We start from the raw sequence: 24,941 nt of genomic DNA on the forward strand, positions 1-24,941 counted from the left end.
CAGGGTGAGTGTAAGGGAAGAAGGGGTGGTGCGGGGCAAGGGGGGTATGGGGGGGGGGGGGGGGGGGGGGTGGAGAGGGCAAGGAGGGGTATGGGGTGGAGTGTATGGGGGGGGGGAGAGGAGGGGTAAGGGAGTGGGAGAAAATAAGTGGTACGGGGGGACGTGTAAAGTGAGAATTGGGGTGGAAGTGTGGGGGGGAGGGGGTAGAGGGGGGGGGAATAACTAAAGGGGGGGGGAGGAGAGGGGGTAATAGGGGGGAGAAGTGGGGGGGATAAGGGGGGGGGAGAGGGGTAATAATAAGGGGGAAGGGGGGGAGGGGTAGAGGGGGGAATAAGGAGGGGAGAAAGGGGGGGAGAGTAATAAGGGGGGGGGAGGGGTAATAAGGGGGGAGAGGAGGGAGAAATAATAAGGAGGGGAGAGGGGTAATAAAGGGGGGGTGAGAAGCAGAGGGATCGGGTGAGGGGGAACTGGCGAAGGCCGCCGGCTGCCCGTTGATATTTAAAATGATGCGTTGGTCGCGAGACACATTACTCGCCCAGTTGGCATTGATTGACGGCGGTCTCGCCCAATAGGCAAGCGCGACGCCTCGGACTTAAGCGGCGACGATCCAATGGGCGTCGGGTGGAGGCGGGACTTCCGCGGGCAGCTGCAGCACGTTAGGTTGCGGTGCGGGCTGGGGGCAGCTGCAGCACGTTAGGTTGCGGTGCGGGCTGGAGCGCGCTGACACCGGCAGAGGCGGCAAAAACAAGAGGAGCGAGGTGAATGTCCGCAGGTAACGGCGCTAAATACCCGCAAATAACCAAACGCCGCCTTAGCCTCAGCGAGCAAGGCACACAATGCAGTTAGATGTGACAGAACCTGGATAGGATGAGTAGCACTGCATAAACCAGGCATTATTTTTTTTAACCTCAAATCTGAGAGGAAATCAAAGCCGGATTATAAATAGAAATATTTGCATTTAATGTTAAAACTGCATTTAACAAAGCAGCTTCAGCGGGCAGATCGCAGGCGGTGTGCGCTTTGAACCATTGAGCTCTCTCCAGTCTGACAGGTACTGGGGTTAACGCTGGTAATTTTGCACAATATTTGCTGAACGTGGGAGGTGATTAGGTAAAACGATTTAAATTGAACTAAAATGGAGTGATGGTGGATTGTCTCGGAAGTCCTCCCCTGGGACAGCGGGAGACAGATACTGTTTTCTAAATTACTTTTATTTGGATAAATAAATTATTAAACATTGTTAAAGTTTCAGATTTAAAAAACCCCCATTAAATTTCAGTGCTCTTAGCTATTTTAAAGAACGGATATACGTCGTTTTTACGTTTAAAGTGAGAATTGGGGTATATGGAACTATGCAAACATTTTGGCCAGGGGCGAGGCAATTAAGACAGATTTTAAATGAACGTTTAATCATATTAAGTTGTTATGATGAAATCCATGCTATATGTTCGGGCCAGGCACAAAATGCTGGAGTAACTCAGCGGGTCAGGCAGCATCTCTGGAGCGAAGGAATGGGTTTTGCGATGAGGAATGGGTGACGTTTCGGGTCGAGACCCTTCTTCACAGATTTTGTGTCTACCTTTGTGTCTACATTTGCAGTTCTTTCCTACACTATATCTTCGGGGTTGTTTGTTTGATAAAACACTTGTTTTTCAATTGGAGAATGCAGAAGTACATTTTGCAGGTCCAAACTTTTCGAGTTTACTCATTTAACATTTTGCCCCTGAAGGATTTTTATAGATTGTTGCTAATTGGCCAATCTGACTTTATCTGTACGCAGGCACAAAGAAGATTGTAAATTCAGTTTTCTGTCCGTGGTGCAATAGTACATTGGTTGATTTCAGAACCATTGGGGGTAGGATAGGGAAAACTGGATAGGCGTTTTTATGAATGTCTGTTGATTGTCCCAGATGAAGGAGCATACAGTATACTGGGACAATTGAATGAGATTTGACTTTGTTCTCTGTGAAAGATTTGCAAGACAGTGTTCACTTTCAAGGTCAACATAAATAATAATCTTCAAGATCATCTGCGCCCTCATCCTTCACTATTTGACTGATGTGGATCATGTCCATATCCGTCAAATCATGATCATATGAAAGAAAACTGGCAGGGAACATAAAAACTGACTGCAAAAGTTTTTATAGATATGTGAAAAGAAAGAGATTAGTTAAAACAAATGTAGGTCCCTTGCAGTCAGAAACAGGTGAGTTGATCATGGGGAACAAGGCTATGGCGGACCAATTGAATAACTACTTTGGTTCCGTCTTCACTAAGGAAGACATAAATAATCTGCCGGAAATAGCAGGGGACCGCGGGGTCAAAGGAGTTGGAGGAATTGAGTGAAATCCAGGTTAGTCGGGAAGTGGTGTTGGGTAAATTGAATGGATTAAAGGCCGATAAATCCCCAGGGCCAGATAGGCTGCATCCCAGAGTACTTAAGGAAGTAGCTCCAGAAATAGTGGATGCATTAGTAATAATCTTTCAAAACTCTTTAGATTCTGGAGTAGTTCCTGAGGATTGGCGGGTAGCAAACGTAACCCCACTTTTTAAGAAGGGAGGGAGAGAGAAAACGGGGAATTACAGACCAGTTAGTCTAACATCGGTAGTGGGGAAACTGCTAGAGTCAGTTATTAAAGATGGGATAGCAGCACATTTGGAAAGTGGTGAAATTATTGGACAAAGTCAGCATGGATTTATGAAAGGTAAATCATGTCTGACGAATCTTATAGAATTTTTCAAGGATGTAACTAGTAGCGTGGATAGGGGAGAACCAGTGGATGTGGTGTATCTGGACTTCAGAAGGCTTTCGACAAGGTCCCACATAAGAGATTAGTATACAAACTTAAAGCACACGGCATTGGGGGTTCAGTATTGATGTGGATAGAGAACTGGCTGGCAAACAGGAAGCAAAGAGTAGGAGTAAACGGGTCCTTTTCACAATGGTGGGCAGTGACTAGTGGGGTACCGCAAGGCTCAGTGCTGGGACCCCAGCTATTTACAATATATTAATGATCTGGATGAGGGAATTGAAGGCAATATCTCCAAGTTTGCGGATGACACTAAGCTGGGGGGCAGTGTTAGCTGTGAGGAGGATGCTAGGAGACTGCAAGGTGATTTGGATAGGCTGGGTGAGTGGGCAAATGTTTGGCAGATGCAGTATAATGTGGATAAATGTGAGGTTATCCATTTTGGTGGCAAAAACAGGAAAGCAGACTATTATCTAAATGGTGGCCGATTAGGAAAAGGGGAGATGCAGCGAGACCTGGGTGTCATGGTACACCAGTCATTGAAAGTAGGCATGCAGGTGCAGCAGGCAGTGAAGAAAGCAAATGATATGTTAGCTTTCATAGCAAAAGGATTTAAGTATAGGAGCAGGGAGGTTCTACTGCAGTTGTACAGGGTCTTGGTGAGACCACACCTGGAGTATTGCGTACAGTTTTGGTCTCCAAATCTGAGGAAGGACATTATTGCCATAGAGGGAGTGCAGAGAAGGTTCACCAGACTGATTCCTGGGATGTCAGGACTGTCTTATGAAGAAAGACTGGATAGACTTGGTTTATACTCTCTAGAATTTAGGAGATTGAGAGGGGATCTTATAGAAACGTACAAAATTCTTAAGAGGTTGGACAGGCTAGATGCAGGAAGATTGTTCCCGATGTTGGGGAAGTCCAGGGCAAGGGGCTTAAGGATAAGGGGGAAATCCTTTAAAATCGAGATGAGAAAAACCTTTTCACACAGAGAGTGGTGAATCTCTGGAACTCTCTGCCACAGAGGGTAGTTGCGGCCAGTTCATTGGCTATATTTAAGAGGGAGTTAGATGTGGCCCTTGTGGCCAAGGGGATCAGAGGGTATGGAGAGAAGGCAGGTACGGGATACTGAGTTGGATGATCAGCCATGATCATATTGAATGGCTCGAAGGGCTGAATGGCCTACTCCTGCACCTAATTTCTATGTTTCTATGTGCAAGCAGAGGAGCTGAGTTTAAGTTGGCATCATGTTTATTTCTAATGATCGTATCTCTGTGAGGTCTCTTTGCTCTTGTCACTAAAATCTACATGAGACAAACTGGAATGCTGCTAAATTTTGTATCTTACTTACTAACTCATTAACTATTTCTTCAAGCACCCTGATGAATGGACATAAGAAATAGAAGCAGAGTAGGCCATTTGGTACTTATACCATCTCTGCCATTCAATAAAATAGTAAGCGATCCTTTACCCCATTGTAACCCCCTATCTGCACTGTGAATCAGAGAGTCGTACTGCACAGAAATGGGTCCTTCGGCCCAACTAGCCCATGTCCAAGATGCCCCTCCACGCTAGTCCTATCTGCCCACATTTTGCCCAAAACCCTCTAAACCTCTTCTATCCATGTACCTGTCCTAAAGGCCTTAAACAAGCAATATCAACCAATTTTACTTACAGGAAGTCTAACTTTTGAAATATGCTCTCCAAACATTCATCAGCTTCCTGTACATTGACAGATCATGCAGTTACTTCACAAGCTGAGAAACTGTAGTCACTTCTCGCACATCTGCACACGTCATAGGTCATGCTGTGGACTTTGTGTTAAGCTATTAAAAGTTGTTGACTTTTATTATTTACTTTAAGTATTTTTGTTAAATACTTGTTAAGTGTTAAAATTTAGTTCTCTCTGAAGCTGAATGATAGAAGCTTTTTCAATAACATAGTCTCTTGGTGCTTCAGAAAGGATGCAGTTTTTCCCAAACCACGACTCAAAGTTACTTAACGTACATGTTATTTTTTGAGATAGTTCTACGACAAGTATGTCAGCAAGTAGGATGCACCAAGTACCTTGTTTTAATTAAGATTTTATAATATTCCCTTTTAAGGTGACATGATTCTGAGATGTGATCCAGAGAGGGGAGAGGAGGAAAGGATGGGGGGAAGAAAATAAATTATTGGGATTGATACTAACTCTCTGCTGTTGGATTTTAAAATTGGTTAACCTTTATGAAAAACAGAATATGAAATGAAACATGGCAGAAACCTTGTTTCTCTTTGAACAAATGCTGCTTGACATGCTGATTATTTGCAGCATTTTCTGTTTTTGGTCTGAGAAGCCTGAGTTGTCTCAAACTAATCACTCCATTCTGAAAACTTTTCCAAGCTTCCTTTATTTGAGCCTGCATTATTTTCAAATACCATTATCCTGATGAGCAGGTTCTTGAGAGCAGGTGTCATTATGTCTGCTGTTAAGCGGTACTTTGATTAAAAAAACTTCAACCTGTTTATTAAATCTTTCTTAGGGTTATTTTTCTCCCTTTGCACTCTGTCCAAATGTCTGATCAAGCAGCTAGATATATCAACATGGTGGATTGAAATTACTAAACTTCATAATTCAGCAGGCCAAGGATCTCCACAGGAAATGATTTCTATCATAGAAATGACATGAAATTAAAAATAATAAATTTGCTTACCCATTTCCCTGGTGTACAATTATGTAAATTGGTGAAAATAATAAAATGTCAATATTAAAAGAAATAATAATTTCCTTATCCCATTTTTAAAAGAAAGTCGGTGACCCCATTCAAAGACATTGGCTGCACAAGATGTGCTGACTATGGTTGGCATAAAGCTGAGGGCTAGAAAATAAAGCCTGTGGAGATCCTGAAGCTCTGTTGGTCCAATCCACCCTATTTGATTGTATCTATCAAATTATATGTCCGGCAGAAACCAGGCACTAAAGTGCATTCTGTTCTTACACATTATTTCAGGTTGGCATAAACAATAGATGTGGGAATAGGTATTTTCCATGGTTTTGATTTTAAGTGATGTTAAGTACAAATCTGAGATAAAAGGCAATTGGCATCTTCATATAAAAAAAGTTTAATATAATTATTTTTGAAATTTGAATTATTATTCCTCGGTATTAACGGTGATGTTATATAGTGGCAGAACAGTTTCAGTTGCTTGTTTGAGCGGGGGCATAATTACTGATCTGATATCTGTGCCGCACCTGTACTTTCCGAAGTTTGGAACTAATAGCAGCGGGGCTGTGGGAATTGTATGTTAAATGTTTCGTATTCTTGCCGTACAGAGCTTGATCGGTTATAAATTGACTGTCGAATAATTCCTAGTACATGTTGATTTATTGATTAGTTTTATTAATGCCTCTTTGCCTGAGGTTTTAGATGTTATATTATTAATAAGATCCAGTAATTGATCTAGAAGCTGTAACTGGCAAGAAAAAGATAGCAACACTGTTGTGAACAGAATATTTTATAACTTGGATTTGGTTAAAGTGAATAGAAAAAGCACTTCCTATCTCCATTGGTAATTGTTGCCAGAATTTCCAATCTAACTGGAACTGTTCATTGATACCTGATGACACAACATTTCTCCACTAGTCACTGTAATCTACAGAATTTGTAGCACTCCACACACTAGGGACAACTCCTGATGTTCTCATCAAACCTGCTGAAAATGTTGGAGCAGTTGGAGCTTGTTGAGTTGACCTCTATTTTGCAGACCCTATTTGTCAGATCTCAGATATCTCATCCGTCCTACTCGACCGTGACCTCACCACAGAGCCAATGTCCTCCAGACAATCTGATCATTTTCTCCTTGAAGTATTCTCTTTGCTGTGTTTAGCCTCTTATCACCCAATCCCATATAGTCCACTTCTGTCCAGATGTTAAGCCAGATCTTACCCCACTTAATTCTTCACACCATGACTGTATTCTTTCTCCTCTTGTCTATTCGCTTCTTGCTTACATTTGTGAAGTGGCTTTTCAATATTTTTAGTTTCCTGTTCCATCTAGCTTATCTTCAGTGGGGGCAGACAATTGCTCTACATCCCCATTCTGCATCTGGATGGTCTGAGGGCACTTCTACACCATATGACTGTGCCTGACGGAACTTATTCTAAAACTGAACAACATTTCCTTACTTAGGCAATTGGGATGAACAGAATATTTTGTAACAGAGTTTTACTGGGGTGTTCTCCTTCAATACCCTTTACATTAGAAAGAGTAACTGCAGATGCTGGAATTTTGTGCAAAACATAAAGTGCTGGAGGAACTCAGTAGTCTAAAGAAGGGTCCTGACGTGAAAATGTCACCTGTCCATTCCCTCCACAGATGCTGCTGACTTGGTGAGTTGTTCCAGGACTTTTACTATGTTATACTCTTTTTGTTACATTAATCATGGTATTGGTGCTTCTTCCTGTACCTATACTGAACTCAAATTTCTTATTTTTGTTGGCGATTTACACCCTACTCTTTTTTCAGATGGTATACATCTACATTTTTCCTTTCTGTTTCTGGTGATTAAAAAAATATCTCCTCTTCCTTGGCTGGTCAGTTAGTGAACATCATCCATTATTCCACTGAATCTCATGGCTATTTCAACTATATTCCACCATACCCTACCCTGCTTAGATACATAGATACAAAGAAAATAGGTGCAGGAGTAGGCCATTCAGCCCTTCGAGCCTGCACCGCCATTCAATATGAGCATGGCTGATCATCCAACTCAGTATCCCGTACCTGCCTTCTCTCCATACCCCCTGATCCCTTTAGCCACAAGGGCCACATCTAACTCCCTCTTAAATATGGCCAATGAACTGGCCTCAACTACCGTCTGTGGCAGAGAGTTCCAGAGATTCACCACTCTCTGTGTGAAAAATGTTCTTCTCATCTCGGTCTTAAAGGATTTCCCACTTATCCTTAAGCTGTGACCCCTTGTCCTGGACTTCCCAAAGTTGTTTCTCACAGTCTTAAATGACCTCCCCTTTATTCTAAGGCTGTGGCCCCTCGTTCTGGACTCGCCCAACATTGGGAACATTTTTCCTGCATCTAGCTTGTCCAGTCCTTTTATAATTTTATATGTTTCCAACGTACAAACTCCGCACAGACAGTACCCGTAGCCAGGATCGAACCCGGGTCTCTGGCACTGTGAGGCAGCAGCTCTACCACTGCGCCACCATGCCAAGTAATCATATCAGAACACCATTCCATGCCCCATTTTCTCCATTATAGTTTTTCGGGTGATGGGTTGCTCCTTACTTGTATGCATCTGTGCTAAATAGAGTGGACCTTGAAGTGCAGTTTGCAGGAGTCCTTTTTTTTGTACAAAGCGTCTCCAACGAGAAGCTTCGTTTTCTCAACAGAGCGGATATCAATGTGTAGGAAGGAACTGCAGATGCCAGTTTAAACCACAGATAGACACAAAATGCTTGAGTAACTCAGCGGGACAGGCAGCATCTCTGGAGAGAAGGAATGGGTGACAGCGGACGTTCAGAGAGGTTAGAGTAAGTAAGGGAGTGGAAAAGTTGAGATGACCATTCCGTCTCTCCAGAGATGCTGCCTGTCCTGCTGAGTTACTCCAGTATTTTGTGTCTAGAGGATATCAAGGTCTGGGGAGGTTCTGTGTATTTTGGTGTATTTAGCTGCCTGATGGATATGTGAAAATGACCACCACCCTGAACCTGCATGCTTTAGAATCCTTACTAAACTTTACTGGAAGCCATGTTCAGAACTTGCAGTTGGCTGCTCATAAATACACAAGACCAATAACGTGCATTTTTGGCAATAATTTTCTACTCCTGTGATGTGCGTGTTGACTGGCATAATCACCATTTAATTCTATTGTGACATTTTGAAATTAGTATAAGGTTGCTGCCTTGAACTGCTGGGAACCATCACGATAAAGGTATTCCCATAGTCTGTTTGAATTCCAGGATTCTGAACCTTCACTGATGGAGAAATGATGATGCAATTCTAAATCAACCGTGCTGTGACTTGGAAGGGAGCTTGCTGATTGTGGTGTTTCATGCACCAGGTGTTCTTTTGGGATGATATGGATTTTCCAGATGCTGACAATGGACTCTTGGGTTTAAGAAGGAACTGCAGATGCTGGAAAATCGAAGGTAGACAAAAATGCTGGAGAAACTCAGTGAGGGAGGCAGCATCTATGGAGCGAAGGAAATAGGCGACGTTTCAGGTCGAGACCCTTCTTCAGACTGATGGGGTGGTGGTCTGAAGAAGGGTCTCGACCCGAAACGTCGCCTATTTCCACGAACTCTTGGTTCATATTAATGAGGCTAGTCAGAATAAGTGAGTGCCTGAGTTGTGTCAGTGGATTGTTACATCTTGATTATTGTGTTGGACTGTATGCAGCATTGAGTATTAGTATGCCAGAGTTGATACAATTTCAGAGGAGGAGAAAAGAGAAGGTGCAAACAATACTGTAAAGGATGTGCAGAATTCAATTATAACAAGGGACTCAGTTAGCCTTTGCAAATGCCAGCATCTGATATCCAGATTGCAATTCCTTTTGTTTACTTCTACCAAAGTAAAGCAGTCCCAAAGGAATTCTTACAAAACTTGTCTATTCCCCATTATTCCGCATCAGTCCATTGTCTCTTGATGGCTGTTATCACTTAATAGCTAATTCACCGCATACAAGGAAGTGGTGTCAAAGTATTGCAAGGCTAGGCAACTGAAACTTAACAGTCTTAACGGGGTTAAAACAACTGTAGGCATACCCTTATGCAACTGCAAGTCTTTGCTTTTCCTTCTCCTGTAACACTTGCATGATGCAACTCTTGTGGCTTTAGCAGAGTTAAAGAAAGGCTGCTCAAAAATATGTACTAACAAGGAACTGTTGATGCTGGTTTATAATATAGAAAGACACAAAAAGCTGAGTAATTCAGTGGGTCAGACTGCATCTCTGTAGAACATGGATGGCTGATGTTTTGGGTCAGGACCCTTCTATGGACTGATTGTGATGGGGTGGTGGTGACTGTTGTTTTGATCTCTCTTCCAGCTTTCTCTCTTCCCCCCCCCCCTCCCCCACCCCACCACAATCAGACTAAAGAAGGGTCCCAACCCAAACCAAAACGTCACCTATACTGTACATGTTCTCCAGATATGCTGCCCGGCCCGCTGAGTTACTCCAGCATTTTGTTTCTTTTCTGCTCAGAAAATACTGTGATAGTGAGATTATCTGGAATATAATCCTGGCTAATCTTCAAAGCTAAGGAAGGCACTTCTGTACACTTTGCACATTACTCGTGCAGGCTAGATGTAGCGATTGTTGACATCATTCCATTCCTGTTGACATCATTCCATTCCTGGCCTTCCAGCTCAGAAAGGTTAGTGGCTGCTGAACATCCATCAATCTAAACGTGGCATTCATAATGTGTGCAGCTCTCATTATGGCCCTGCATGCTCTTGTTTGATTTCATTCTCAACGTGAATGGACGCACCTCCCAACAGAGGGGATGGACTCGCCTTCCAACGAAGGAAGATATATTTGCGGATACCTTAGACATTGTGCTTGAGACAAGAGTCCTCCATTCTTGACATTCACTCATAAAGAATTTCACTGTGACTTGTCACATGTGACAATAAAGTATTCTATTCCTATTCTATTCTATTCTAACGAGTTGTCAGCCTGGTTATGTGACCTTATTTGAAATGAAAACTGAAATAGTGATCTTACTTAGATCTGCGAGTGCCACCATTAAGCAAAACTAATATGTATTTGAGAATTTAAAACCAATTGGGAAACCACTTATATGAATTTTTGTATCCAACATTTACTTTAATAAATTAGTGTGATGGGCCGATTTATTTTAGTTGCCATTCAATGTAAGTTGAAATATTTCAGTAAAGTTGTTATTTAATAGTTGAATGGTGACTGCACAATAATGTATGGTAGTGAGTCCTATAAATGAGGAATGTCTGAAATTTTATTTCTAATTGGTGGGAATGTAAGTGATTTAATTAGCAATGATGGATATGCAGCAATTGGTCTTGGAGTCTCTAGACTCACAGGGGGAACAAAATCATTATGTTTCATCAATCTAATCCTGATCCATAGATCTCCACCATTGAGTATTTGTATGTAGATGTTGTATGAAGACCGTGTAAGGCTATGCTGTTGTATGCCACATGCTCAGATAGGCCTGAATTGTGAACTATTAGTACAGCAGGTAACAATTATTCCTGCAAAAGGTTCCTGAAGGCTTGATGGTTGCGAAATAATATAATTTGCCTGGGAATTACTATTATCTTTTGATGGCTTTTTCTAAATCATACTCTTGAAATGAGAATTATATTCTTTCAGTCTATTTAAGTGTATTGACATTGATAGTCTTCAAATTTTGACTTTCAGAGTGCTGAGATACATTTTTAAATATGAGTTTGTGTATTGAATTCTTGACCCATAAACTCTTGGCATCTGCTAAATTATGCTGATTTTTTTTTTCAAAAGGAAGTCAAGAGAATTGGAGGAGGGCAAACTTTTTTTTTAATGAGAGCATCTTCAATGAGATGCTAATTACAAAATTATATCACTGGTATTTGAGTTGGTTACCTACCTTTTCTTATCCGTGCATGTGCATAAAGAGCCATGGAGATACATGAGGAATGTAAAGTTCTAAAAATAGACCAGATATTACAATACCATTTTTACAGCTTTGCAAACTGCTCAGCATTCTAAAAGTGGTATTGAAGCAATTCGACGTCATATAATGTTCCAGCACATACCACTGACCTGAGTTACAGAGAAGAATTTTGTTAGAAAGGTTAAGCTTAAACTAGAAACTACTAGTTTCTTTAACAGTAAAGACAGTTCTAAGTCAATCTTTATGAAGATTATTTTATCACGTTTAACTTCCCTTAGATGTTCAGTGCAATGGGCTTGAATTAACATGGCATACTTACAGTGGAGATCAATTTTAGCCTGCTTTTCCCCTTGAAATGGTTAGTATGCATTTGTACTTGGAGCATCAACGTAACTAGTTTTGATCAGATAGCGAATGTTATTTCTAAAACGTTGTTGCGACATATCCAATTTAGGTTACAGCCTTGCTTACAGGAGCCTTGGAATTTTGTTTGGCAAGGAAATGGTGCAGAAAGGTCCAGTTTCCCCCCCCCCCCTTGGATCCACTTCTCCATTTTATAACATAGAAAGGACTTGTCAATCTCGTATTTTGCCAGAATCTGTTATCTGAATTATTGCTACCTACTACAATAAACATTACTACTTACTACAATAAACATTGCTACTTACTACAATAAACATTGCTACTTACTACAATAAACATGCAAAAAGTTTGTAAATCCATAATTTTGCCTCACTAATGTCAGTGGTATTTGGTTGAAAATTATTGGTGGAAATATTGAATACTTTGAGAGAAAGCAGATGTCAACAATCTCTGATTGATCTGGCTCATCACCAGGCTAACATGTATTAATTGTGTTCTATTGGAATAAGAGAAATGTGAGTATGCAATGAGGTTGTAATAAACTGCAGGGCCCCATATAATTTACAGTATGGAAGGTTATTTTTTGGGATGTTTGCGGAGCAATCTCTTTTACTGTTTAACTGAATATATTTGATGGTCTTACTAATGTGATTTAAATCTGTTAATTTTCACTTCATTCTCTTCATATTAGTATATTTATGATCAATTATAGTTCAAAGGAAAGTCCGGTTATGGTATGAATTTTATTATCTGACAGAATTCAGCAACTATTCATTCATTTTTAAGTTATGCATTTTAGGGGGGGAATAAGGCATTAGCAACTCAGTTTATAGTTCCTCCTTCTTTAAACTGAAGAAAAAAATCCATTAAAAACATCTTGTTTGACATTCTATTTTATAATTAAATCTCCTACAAATATGAATACTTCTTCCACACTGTCATTCTGGTAATATCACTGTTCAGGGAAATGCTCCGAGAGGCTTCCTTGTAAACAGGTAAGAGCTGGAAATTGAAACCAGCCTGAAATCAACTAAGAGATTATGTAACATGCATCGAATCAGTATTCCATTTAAACAATCTCCCCAGATCAGGCACTCTGAACAGGTTGGATTAAATCAACTAAAAATTCAAGCCAACATTCTGCAATGAAACTTCACGGAACGCCACAATTGTTCTTCACATTTATTCATTAATTTTTATTTTTCGTTTAGAAGATCTTAAATTTTGCGGGTGATTGGGTGCATTGATGAAGTAATCCCAGATTATTTCTTCCAGAGACCTGAAAATTTTAACAGGATAGAAGAAGAAAAAAGTTAATTCAGATAGATACCAGCAGAAATCATAAATATCTTTGGAATAATTCTCCATCCAAGAAACATACATACCATTTGGATAGTTTACAATATGTATTTTGCCATAATGAAGGATTTGATTATGGACTGCATCTAGGCCATTTGGTGTTTAGAAATTGAAAAGGTATAAGGATGGGTGTGAAATTTAGTGCTGTATGCTATGATCTGGAACCTTGGAAGCATGAATCTGCAGTAGAGCACAGTACAGGTCATCATACAAGAAAGAATGAATGCTGAAGGACGAAACTCGTGTACCAGGATACAGGAGTGTCTGGTGTCATGAGTTCAGTTTGCATCATTGCAGTTTATTAAAATGATGGTGGGAGGCGAGGCTTAGTGTAACAGCATCTTTAGCTCAGATCAAGAAATTCCTGGTTCATATGCAATGATGAGATATCATCCACTTGAAACATTAGTTCCTGTTTCCCAATTGCTGAATATTTTGCATCTTATATTTTATTTCAGATTGCCAGCACCTGCAGTTTGTTGCTTTTCAGTTGGTCCTTGTCATGCTTAAATACTCCATTGTCACAGACAGTAGAAAGGTAGGCAGAAGCGATTCTTCAATGTGGTGAAAATTGATAAGGAATGCTAGAAAGATTTGGCAATGCATTATGCAAGCAAGTTACCTGTCCAGGTGAGGTGCGGCCTAGATTGTTGATGTAGATTTAGGTGTAGGTTGTACAGCTTGCCAAAATGTTTCAATTCTTGACATTGGTGGGGGGTGGTACTAGAAGACTGGAAAGTGGCAATCATATCTTTGTTCATAATAAATGGCCATAGAGATATGTCGGGAATCTTTCAGTGCATCAATTTGTGAGGAGACTTAATACAATAATCAAGGGAAAGGTTAATAGGCACAGAGATTTGATAAAGGAAACCCTGCATAGAACGGATAGAATTGGCAGACCTGTGGCAAATCACATTTAATAACATAAATAAAAACTTGTTTATTCAGTATTTATACATCATGTATTCTCATGCAACTCAAAAATGTCTAACGTTAAGCAATTTCATACATTCTTTCCAAAATTGTAAATTAAAATTTGCCATACTGGATTCCAATGCAAATTTGTTTACACGTTGTCTCCCAAAACCTATTATGCTCCAGGCAAATTTACAAAGAGGAAACATGTAACATTAAAACAGAAAATGGAATATGCAAAAGACTGCATATAAAATAAAGAATTCAACGTTTGGTTCCTCAATGATTTGTAACATTAAATTGCAAAGTGCAAATGGACTCGGAGAGTGATTAAGCACAATGTGACTAGTGGTGTTTGTGGTTTACTTTAACGATTTGGATGAGAATGTGAAAGGCATGATTATCAGTAAGTTTGCAGACGACACTAAAGTGAGTGGTATTGTCGACAGAGAAGATGATTGTCAAATATTGCAGCAGGTTCTTGATCAGCTGGGCAAGTGGCTTGAAGAAATGGCTAATGCAGTTCGATACAGATAAGGGTGAGGTATTGCATTTTGGGAAGTCAAACAAGGGCTGGATCTTTACAGTGAATGAAGTGTTGTAGAGCAGAGGGATCTATGAGTACAGGTGCACAATTCCCGGAAAGGGGCGTTACAAGTCACTAGTGTGGTAAAGATGGCTTTTTGTACTTTGGTCTTCTTCAGTCAGAATACTGCATGTAGAGTACAAGACATTCTGAGGCTGCATTTCACGTATTGTCTTTAGTTGTGGTCGGCTTACTATAGGAAGGATGTCATTAAGCTGGAAAGAGTGCAAAGAGTATTCGAGGATGTTGCCAGGATTGAGGGCCTGAAAGATTTTGCGCAAACTAGGACTCTAATCCTTGGAGTGCAGGAGGCTGAAGGATGATTAAATAGAGGTGTTTAAACTCATGAGGGGATTTGATTGGGTGAATGCACAGTCTTTTACCGAGAGTGGGGGAATCAAGAACCAGAGGATATAGTTTACTTTAGTTTATTGTCACATGTACCGAGGTATAATGAAAAGCTTTTGTTGCATGCTGACCAGTCAGCCAGAAGATAATACATAATTACAATCGAGTCATTCACAGTGTATAGATACATAATAAAGGGAATAACGTGAATGACGTTTAGTGCATAGGTTGAAGGTGAGAGGGAAAAGATTTAAAAGGTACCTGAGGGGCAACCTTATCATTCAGTAGGTGATGGGTATATGTAATATGTTGCTAGAGGAGATAGTTGCAGTAGGTACAATAAGAACATTTAAAGGACACTTGGACAAGTACATGGGTAGGAAAGGTTTAGAGGAATATATGGACCAAGTGTGGGCAAATGGAACTAGCTTATTTGGGACAACTTGGATGAGTTGCGCTGAAGGGCTTGTTTCATGGTGTGTGATTCTATGACAATAGTTGGCAAGTTATTTCTGGTTAGAATATTAATGTATTCTATTAATATTAATAGATATACAGTAATTTGTTGAACAATCTCATGCTACCTGCATATTCATGCAACAATTCCCCAGATGGTTGAAAGTATACACCTCAGGCAAAACTGCATTGTCATAAAGGATGTTCAGGGACAGAGACATCCTGATGCATCTTTGCGTTAATTCTTGATAGTAACAAGGTGTTTTCAAACAATCAAAATGAAAATAACTGCAGATGCTTAAAATCTAAAATAAAAACAGAAAATTCTGGAAAACACATAGGTCGGGCAACATCTGTAGAGAATCAGAGTTTACTTCTAAGGTTGAAGGCTCTTTGTCAGAACTGGGAAGGAGTTTCCTCCCTACCTCTCTGTTTTCTGTTCTGAGTATTCCCAGCATTTCCTGTTTTTGTTTTGAAAGAGTGATGGAGTAATCCAAATGGGATTGGGAAATGTAGACATAAACTATGGAAGCCAGGAAATTACATTTGAACTTGCATAAGACCACAACGGGTTTCATGACTATGCTGGCATTAATCTTTCATGAATGGAGCGTTGGACAATTAGAAGGAGATAGGCTAGTGTGAGTGAATAGGAAAATTTGAGATGGTTGATTTTGAGCTGGCAATGTACAGGAACAACCGAGAGAAGATGAGAGGCTGGAAGTTCTGGCTAGAAAGTTATTTTTACACAGTCAACAGGTGTAGGGGTGTAATAGCATCAGTGATTTCAATTTTTGAGATTCACTTTTCCCGTTTGGTTTCTACATGCTAGTTTGAGCACTTTTTATATGTGGGTATTTCAAATGGGACGATCCAATGCCTGTTCCCAGTAGTGTGTCTCAATGTGGAAACTCTTCAGGGATGTTCAAGGAGAGCTTTTGAATCTCTTTTTTTTACGTCCACTAGGAGATTAATTGCCATCAGGCAGCTCTCCAGAAAGTAGCTGCTTTTGTACTCTGCCAACAAATATTCTTCTGATTTGCCTGTCCACCTGATCTGTGATTGTCACAATGATATGTAGATGCTGGGGAGGTTTGTGTGGCACAGAATCTGTGCATCTGCAATCTTGTCTTGAAACTTGATGTGAAATATTCTTTGCTGACAGGCCACATATAAGTGGTTGAGTTATCTGGAATGTCAGCTGTTCACTGTCTACACTGTAGAGAGTAAGGTGGGAATGACAACACCATGAGCTACCTTCAGCTTGGTCTTTAGGCTGATTCATCTTTTGTTTCCATTCTGTACCTCTGTCTTTCAAAAGCAGAACTGATGTTTGCTATCCTGTTGTTGACTTAGTCATCAATGTGAGAGTCTTGCCTAGATATGTGAACTTGTCCATTAGTGGTCATTCACATGGATGTTTGGATCTGTGTATGAGGAGTTTGGAGCAGGTTAGTGTATAATTCCTGTTTTCTCTTTGCATTGGGCTTGCATAATTCTTTTTGAATATGACTAACTTGCTCTTGCCCTGAAGTAAAATATTGTTTTTATCTTTTGCTGCCAATTTCTCTCACTCACATGATTCTTCTGTGACCATCCCTTCCATTCCCTTCTAAGTGGATAGGCCTTGGGCAAATATTCACCACAAACCCACCAACTTGCACTGTTATAATTCTGATTGCTATTTCACTTTACGTGGACTAAAATAAACTGTGATTTTTGAAATTTGACTTGATAATACGCTGAATCATTTTATGTAGCACAAATCCTTCAGCGAAAGTGCTGATTTATCTAAAGGTAGCTTACACAGTAAAAATTAATAAGCAAAATCATATTTGGATTTTTTCCAAATGCCTATTGAAAATGGTTGAAACCAACATAAGACCCAATAACTCAAATCAATCATTTTAATATATAAGTGATGGTAGTAATTTAAAATTACTATCTTGCTTTGAGTTTAAAGTATATTTTGGGATGTTTGTATTCCTGATTAATTTACACTCTAAAATTGCAGTTGCTCAGATTGAGAAGGAAGAATGGTTATCCAAAAGATTATTGCTTATAAAACTTTTTTTTTAAAGAGAATACTCAATGAAATATGATTTTTTTAAAATCCATAACCTTATTTTTTAATGTTATTATCAAGCTAATTTTCCAATGGTGAGACCACAGCGTTTACTCAAAGCTAACCAAGATGTGGAATTTTTACTTCTTCTGCCGCAAAATCTAAAGGCCCAGTTTACCACCAGCTCCAGACCACAAGCCAAATATGCAGCTAACTGTCAACTACAGAAGCTGCCCTTGGACTGAATGGCTAAGTAAGCCATTTCAGGTGGCATTTGGAAGCTTGCCACATTAGAGGGTCTGGAATCATTCACAGGTGCAAGGATGACAGATTTCCTCCACTGAAGGTCAAAAATAAAATGGATGGAGTTATATATCAGTTAAGTAGTTTTGTGGTTGCCATTTTTCATGACTAGTTTTCTTTTTGTTTCCAGATTATTAACTACATTTGAGTCTCCCAGCTGCAATGGTGAGAATTGAATTTGGATCTCTGGATTGTTAATCCAGGCTTCTGGATTATTAATTCAATATATTGATACCTCACTGACATACCCATTATGTAAGACTGCTACCTTGATGTCAAGGACTCTTGTTACATAGGCAAATGGCCCGCACTCACAAATAGCAATAAGTAAATTGCAGCAATCATTGGAAGTGCTCAGGTCAGACAATATTTTGTGGAATGAGAACAAGCATTTTAAAGTTTAGTTTAGAGGTGCAGCGTGGAAACAGGCCATTTGGCCTACTGAGTCCGTGCTGACCAGCGATCTCTGCACGTTAACACAAGCCTACACACACTGGGGACAATTTATATCAAGTATACAAACCCAAGCCAATTAACCTACAAACTAGTACGACTTTGGAGTGTGGGAGGAAACCGAAGATCTCGGAGAAAACCCATGCTGTCATGGGGAGAACGTACAAACTCCAAACACTCAAGTTCAAGTGAGTTTATTGTCATGTGTCCCTGATAGGACAATGAAATTCTTGCTTTGCTTCAGCACACAGAACATAGTAGGCATTGAGTACAAAACACATTATTATATAAACTGATAAAGTGCAAATAACAGATAATGGGTTATTAATGTTCAGGGTTTTGTCCGAGCCAAGTTTAATAGCCTGATGGCTGTGGGGAAGTAGCTATTCCTGAACCTGGTTGTTGCAGTCTTCAGGCTCCTGTACCTTCTGCCTGAAGGTAGCAGGGAGATGATGGTGTGGGTCTTTGATGATACTGCCAGCCTTTTTGAGGCAGCGACTTCGATAAATCCCCTCGATGGAAGGAAGGTCAGAGCCGATGATGGACTGAGCAGTGTTTACTGCTTCTTGTAATCTCTTCCTCTCCAGGGCACTCAAGTTGCCGAACCAAGCCACGATGCAACCGGTCAGCATGCTCTCTACTGTGCACCTGTGGAAGTTAGAGTCCTCCTTGAAAAACCGACTATCCGTAATCTTCTCAGGAAGTAGAGGCACTGATGTGCTTTCTTGATAATTGCATCAGTGTTCTCGGACCAGGAAAGATCTTCAGAGATGTGCACGCCCAGGAATTTGAAGCTCTTGATCCTTTCAACCATCAACCCGTTGATATAAACGGGACTGTGGGTCCCCATCCTACTCCTTCCAAAGTCCACAATCAGTTCCTTGGTTTTGCTGGTGTTGAGGGCCAGGTTATTGTGCTGGCACCATATGGACAGTTGCTCGATCTCTCTTCTATACTCAGACTCATCCCCATCAGTGATACGTCCCACAACAGTGGTGTCGTCAGCGAACTTGATGGAGTTCGCACTATGACCGGCTACGCAGTCATGAGTATAGAGTGAGTACAGCAGGGGGCTGTGCACGCAGCCTTGAGGTGCTCCCGTGCTGATTGTTATTGAGTCTGACACATTTCCACCAATACGACCAGACTAGTCTGTGGATGAGGATGTCGAGGATCCAATTGCAGAGGGATGCGCAGAGACCCAGTTCTGCGAGTTTGGTAACCAGCTTGGAGAGGATGATAGTATTAAATGCCGAGCTGTAATCAATGAATAACAGCCTGACATATGAGTTTTTGTTGACTAAGTGGTCCAGAGCGGAGTGGAGGGCCAGCGAGATCGCATCCACCGTTGATCTGTTGTGGCGGTAAGCGAACTGCAGTCCGCACCCGTAGTTGGGTTCGAACCTGCGTCTTTGGTGCTGCAAGCACTGTAAGGCAGCAACTCTACCGCTGCGCCACAGTGCAAATACATTTCATCAGCACTGGCAAGGTTAGAAATAAAAACATCGTATGATGGGAAAGAAAGAGGAAGGGAAGCGGAGCAATCATCAATTAGAGGAAGTATTTATGTTTAAGAAGGAACTGCAGGTGCTGGAAAATCGAAGGTAGACAGAAATGCTGGAGAAACTCAGCGGGTGAGGCAGCATCTTTGGAGCGAAGGAAATGGGCGACGTTTCGGGTCGAGATCCTTCTTCAGACTCCTTCTTCTTCAGACTCTTTCTCATTCAGTCTGAATGTGAGGAAGCAGATAGGAGCCTGGGCCCAGCACAAAGATATAATCATGAAGAACGCTGTTAGCATCTCTACATTCTGAGAAGTTTAAAGAGATTTAGCAGGTATTCGAGTAGTCAAACAAACGTTTACAAATACACTATAGAACATATCCTGACTAGTTGCATCATGGCCTAGTATAACAATTCCAACCTCCAGAAGAAAGCATCTATCATCAAGGATCCCCCACCATTTGGGCCATGTTTTCTTCTCGCTGCTACCATCATGCAGGAGGTACAGAAACTTGAAATCCCAGACCAGCAGGTTCAGGAACATCTACTTTCCCAGTCCAAGAACCATCAAGTTCTTAATCCAACTTGCATCAACACTAATCCTGCTTGACAATTAGGATTGTCACAGTCTACCTCGTGCACTACCATGAATTGCCTTTTTGTTTGCAAATTGTTTTCTGTGTCAGTGTCTTGTTTTCATGTAGACAAAAATGCTGGAGAAACTCAGCGGATGAGGCAGCATCTATGGAGCGAAGGAAATAGGCAATGTTTCGGATTGAAACCCTTCTTCAGATTAACCTGCAACTCGCTGTACATGGACCAAAAAACATAGTACAGTACAGGAATAGGCCCTTCGGCCCACAATGTCTGTCTGAACATGATGCCAAGACCAACTCTTAGCTGCCTGCACACAATTCATCCCCTGCATATCAATGTGCCTATACAAAAGTCCCCTAAATGCCACTATGATATCTGCCCACAGCACCACCCCCGGCAGCGTGTTCCAAACCCCACCAAAAAAATAACTTGCTCCGCACATCTCCTGAATGGTCGGATGTATGAGTACATTGTGGTTTATCTAATTGTTTGTATTAGTGGAGTAGCTGATGGATAATAGTTTAGCAACTGTATGACTCCAATCAAACATAATGTAATGCTTAGTTGGCTTCAGTGAAGAAGATTTCTTAACTATTGTGGTTGATGAGACCTGTTTTAGTTTTAATGGATTTGAATGTCAAATGAGTAAAAGTCATGCCTTTATAAAAAAAAAAAAATGTGTATGCATCCAAATAATGATCAATTCAATAACAAGTTTGTCTACGTGGGAACATTGAGGTTTCAGATGGGTGGATTATGTTAATATCGCAGATGTTGCTTCTTGCTGCTATTAACTTGATGAGTCAGATTTATATGCAGTGAAAATTGTTTAACTGCATTAAAAGCATTTTTGAAAACCTTGAGGCTAAATGGATTTTGTTTGGCCAGTTAAAATTATGATCAGCTGATTTCTCTCCTTCTTCGTGTCCCCCTGCACAGTAGAACCTGTGTGGTAGTTGTGTTGATCCTCCCTTAATGCTGACTGTGCTAAAATATGCAGAGGAGGCTGAGCTTTGCGCCTTTTGTAGTGCCTCTCTGACTTTTTTGTTATTTTTCTTTCCTTCTCTGCTCACATCTCTGTCTCTCTGACTGTTTCAGTTTCAGTCTTTATTTCTCTTCCCCCTTCCTGAACCAGACTTTTTTTTGTTTTTTCGCCCTCTTGACACCTTCGCAGTAGGGTAATCTTCCCTACGGAAATCAAACCCGTACATTGGACTGTGAAGGAGTAAAGGTAGGATGTGTTTAATAAGGAGTCTGATTTTCTTTGCTAGTGCTATTCAAGATCTTTTGTAGGTCTTGCTTTGAGATTATTCTGAGTAACAGATGCAATGCAGCATGAGCCCTATCGAGGGAATGCATGTTTTTTTTGCTGCATAGCCAGACGTGTCTGTATATTACAGCAGAGGCAGTATCATCGTTCCGGCAATGTTCTGCTATGCAGTACCACATTTTATTATATTGCATTGTTATTTACCCATTGGATTTGAAGATATTCCTTCCGTAATATATTTTTATTGATAATTATGGATATCTAAAAAAGGTAAACAAATAGAAGATCACCTCATCTTATTTATCTCATTTGCACGCAATAGCATGGGCTTACATAATTTGGCAAAAAAATGTTATGACAGCAGGTTTGATCCTCTGTATTTTTTTTTTGCTGTTATGCAGTTAATAAAATCTCTGTTAACGCTATGATTGGTCCGATACATTTTTTTTTCATTTCCTGTTACATTCTACTGGATAACCATAGGCATGCACTTGTTTATATATATATATATTTTGTGTTCTGGGGTCTTCAGTTTTAAGTGTCAAATGATGTGCCATGAATTCATTCTCTTTAATGGTTTCATTTTGACTTCATGTAGCTTCAGTTTCAAGCCAGTTTGTTCATCAAACAGGCATGTTTTAGTAGCACTTGTCTTCCCCCTTCTACAACCATTGTGAAATATCTGTAACCAGTTAAATTTTAACCAAATGCTGACAATCCATAGTAGAACGTTTTCTTTTCCACTCTATGATATGGTCTTAGTAATGTTATGGAAGGAACTGCAGATGCTGGTTTACACCGAAGATAGACGCAAAATGCTGGAGTAACTCTGCGGGACAGACATTACCCTTGAACCATTCTACATTTTCTTGATTATCGTCTATGTTGATCTGTCGTTTTCACCTCTTATCCTTCCATATTTCTTGTCTCCCTCTCCCCTGACTCTCAGTCTGAAGAAGGGTCTCGACTCGAAACATCACGCATTCCTTCAATCCAGAGATGCTGCCTGTCACGCTGTGTTACTCCAGCATTTTGTGTCTATCTTAGTAATGTTATTATGGGCCATTATCACCCGATATATACTTAAGAATGAGCACCTGTTATATTATAAAGTTTAAATCCAATGTATGTACATACATTTGTTCTTATGAATGGCAGAACCACTTCCCCCTCTCTCTTCAACTCCATGTTCGAACTTACTAGTCTTAAGTACTTTTGATGCCACTCATTACAAAATTGTGGACGCAGGTTACCACGTTGAGTGATCATTGTATATTTTCTGAATATTATGGACAAATGTGATTTATGAACATATGTAAAAATGGAACCTGGGGATGACCTGTGTATACACACAAAATAACCTGAAGCAGCTAATTTGTTACTGTAGGGGAGCAAGTACTACCGACGGGGTTGAAAAACGAGCTGTTACAATAGGAGAGCAGGTGCTTCTGAAGGGGGTGGGGGGGAAACAGAAGCTGTTATTGTAGGACATCAAGTACTTTTATCAGAGGGGTGAGGTAAGCAAGCTGTTACTGTAGGAGAGTAAATAGGAAAAAGTTGTATTTGTATTACACCAGGCTGAAAGCAATTTAAACTGAGTATTACTTTATATCGTCATTTTTAGGCAGTAGGCGACTTGCACAAGTTCCTACAAATAAAAATCAATAATCAGCAATTTTGGTTGCTTTATATGAAAGAATGTTAGCCGGAGTAATTCCTTGCAATGTTAGCATCACCTTAATATCCATTCCAAAGATATTAGCTCTTAAAGAGTGACCTCAGATGGCTACAGAAGGGTGGGATAATGTTAAGAGGATACTTGAACCCATGATTTTCTAATTGAACACTAAAGTGTTCGCCAATTGGATCAGAGTGACATAATCAAAGGACCTTCTCGCCATTTTTTCCAATTCTCCTGGAGAAATACGTTGTTTATGAAATAATTTTATCTTTAAACAGAAATCATTATTTTACTGATTTTAATGGTTGTGGCAGAGAACCAATCAACTGGTGCGATCAGTAACCGGAGTAGGAATCTGGTGGCAACAAGATTGTTCATTTCTTTGACCAATTCACTGCTTTTGACTGTAAAAGTCCTAAATGATTATTGTACAGCTGTGCATCCATGTCTTTGCATATTCCTTGCATCCTTGAATATGGTACCTCAGAGGGAAGATTTGCAAGCCCCCAGGAGCAGCTCTTCTGTGTTTTCTGGATTAGAAATGTGATCCAGTATGTGATTTGTATAATAGAATTTTATCAGCTTGCTAATCTTCTAATAAACAGAAATCCAGTTTGTTTTTTTTCCTCCTGCCTCCTCTTTTCAACTTTATGTGAGAAGATATTTGCACTACTGATATTTTGTCAAAAATACTTTTGCGTCTGAATTCACATTTTCTACGGTGGACAGCAAAATGTATACAAACATGATGCAGATGGTACTTGAAGTAGAGATTTCCAATGCGGATTGTTAGAGCCATTGTAAGTAAGAAGCCACGTCATTCAAATATCTTTGCAAAGGCGTGAAAATGAATAGCTGCTTCTTAGAAATCCTTTAATATTGCCAATGATACTTAGCAAAATGATCATTGCATATGCATGACCATTATAACTCATCTTCTTGCGTATGGCGTGCACAGCCTAAAGTTGTAGGACAACTTGTTAAAGAGGGAACTGCAGATGCTGGAGAATCGAAGGTTACACAGAAAAGCTGGAGAAACTCAGCGGGTGCAGCAGCATCTATGGAGCGAAGGAAATAGGCAACGTTTCGGGCCTGAAGTCTGAAGAAGGGTTCAGACGGTCTGCCTATTTCCTTCGCTCCATAGATGCTGCTGCACCCGCTGAGTTTCTCCAGCTTTTCTGTGTAACCTTGTAGGACAACTTGTTCTATTTGATTGTGCACGCCGGGTTGATGCATTCGTCGAAACAGGGCGGACCACGTGAAGGTTGCAATCTTCCACCCCACCATTATAACTGAAGATTTGACTTTAAGGAAATGTGTTACCTGTTCCATTTTTGAATTGAACTAGTGTCATTTTGGTGAATGTTGGGCAACTTCTAAAAATAATTTTAAAAAGCCTTTCAAAAAAAGGTTATTGATTATGCACAATTTTATTATAGCTGCTCTTGCAGAATCAGGGACTTTAGCCTTCCCCCCTCCCCCTCTTCTCCCCTTCCTCCTTCCTCTTCCCCACTCCCCCCTCTCATCCTCTTCCCACCTCTCTCTCCCCCCCTCCCTCTCCCCCTCTCTCCCCCCTCTCTCCCCCCCCCCCCCCCCCCCCCTCCCCCCCCCCCCCCTCCTCCCCTCTCCTGGATCTTGGATGTGGATGTATGTGTATTTGT

At 40.6% G+C, this 24,941-nt stretch overlaps 1 protein-coding gene across 10 annotated transcripts in view; it reads left to right on the top strand.

Annotated features, from left to right (window-relative positions):
* The first annotated feature begins 625 nt into the window (after positions 1–625).
* kcnab2a (potassium voltage-gated channel subfamily A regulatory beta subunit 2a) overlaps positions 626–24,941 on the top strand; it is a 126,098-nt gene continuing 101,782 nt past the window's right edge. For 2 of the 10 annotated variants that reach the window (XM_055659317.1, XM_055659323.1), the window contains exon 1: positions 21,498–21,560. The gene's annotated coding sequence lies outside the window, so the exon portion shown is untranslated. Of the gene's footprint in view, positions 773–21,497; positions 21,561–24,941 lie in introns of those variants that run through there. The other 8 variants (XM_055659314.1, XM_055659313.1, XM_055659319.1 and 5 more) reach the window with 8 other exon arrangements.

The sequence above is a fragment of the Leucoraja erinacea genome, chromosome 30 (genome assembly GCF_028641065.1).
Source record: "Leucoraja erinacea ecotype New England chromosome 30, Leri_hhj_1, whole genome shotgun sequence".
Taxonomy (NCBI): Eukaryota; Metazoa; Chordata; class Chondrichthyes; order Rajiformes; family Rajidae; genus Leucoraja; species Leucoraja erinaceus.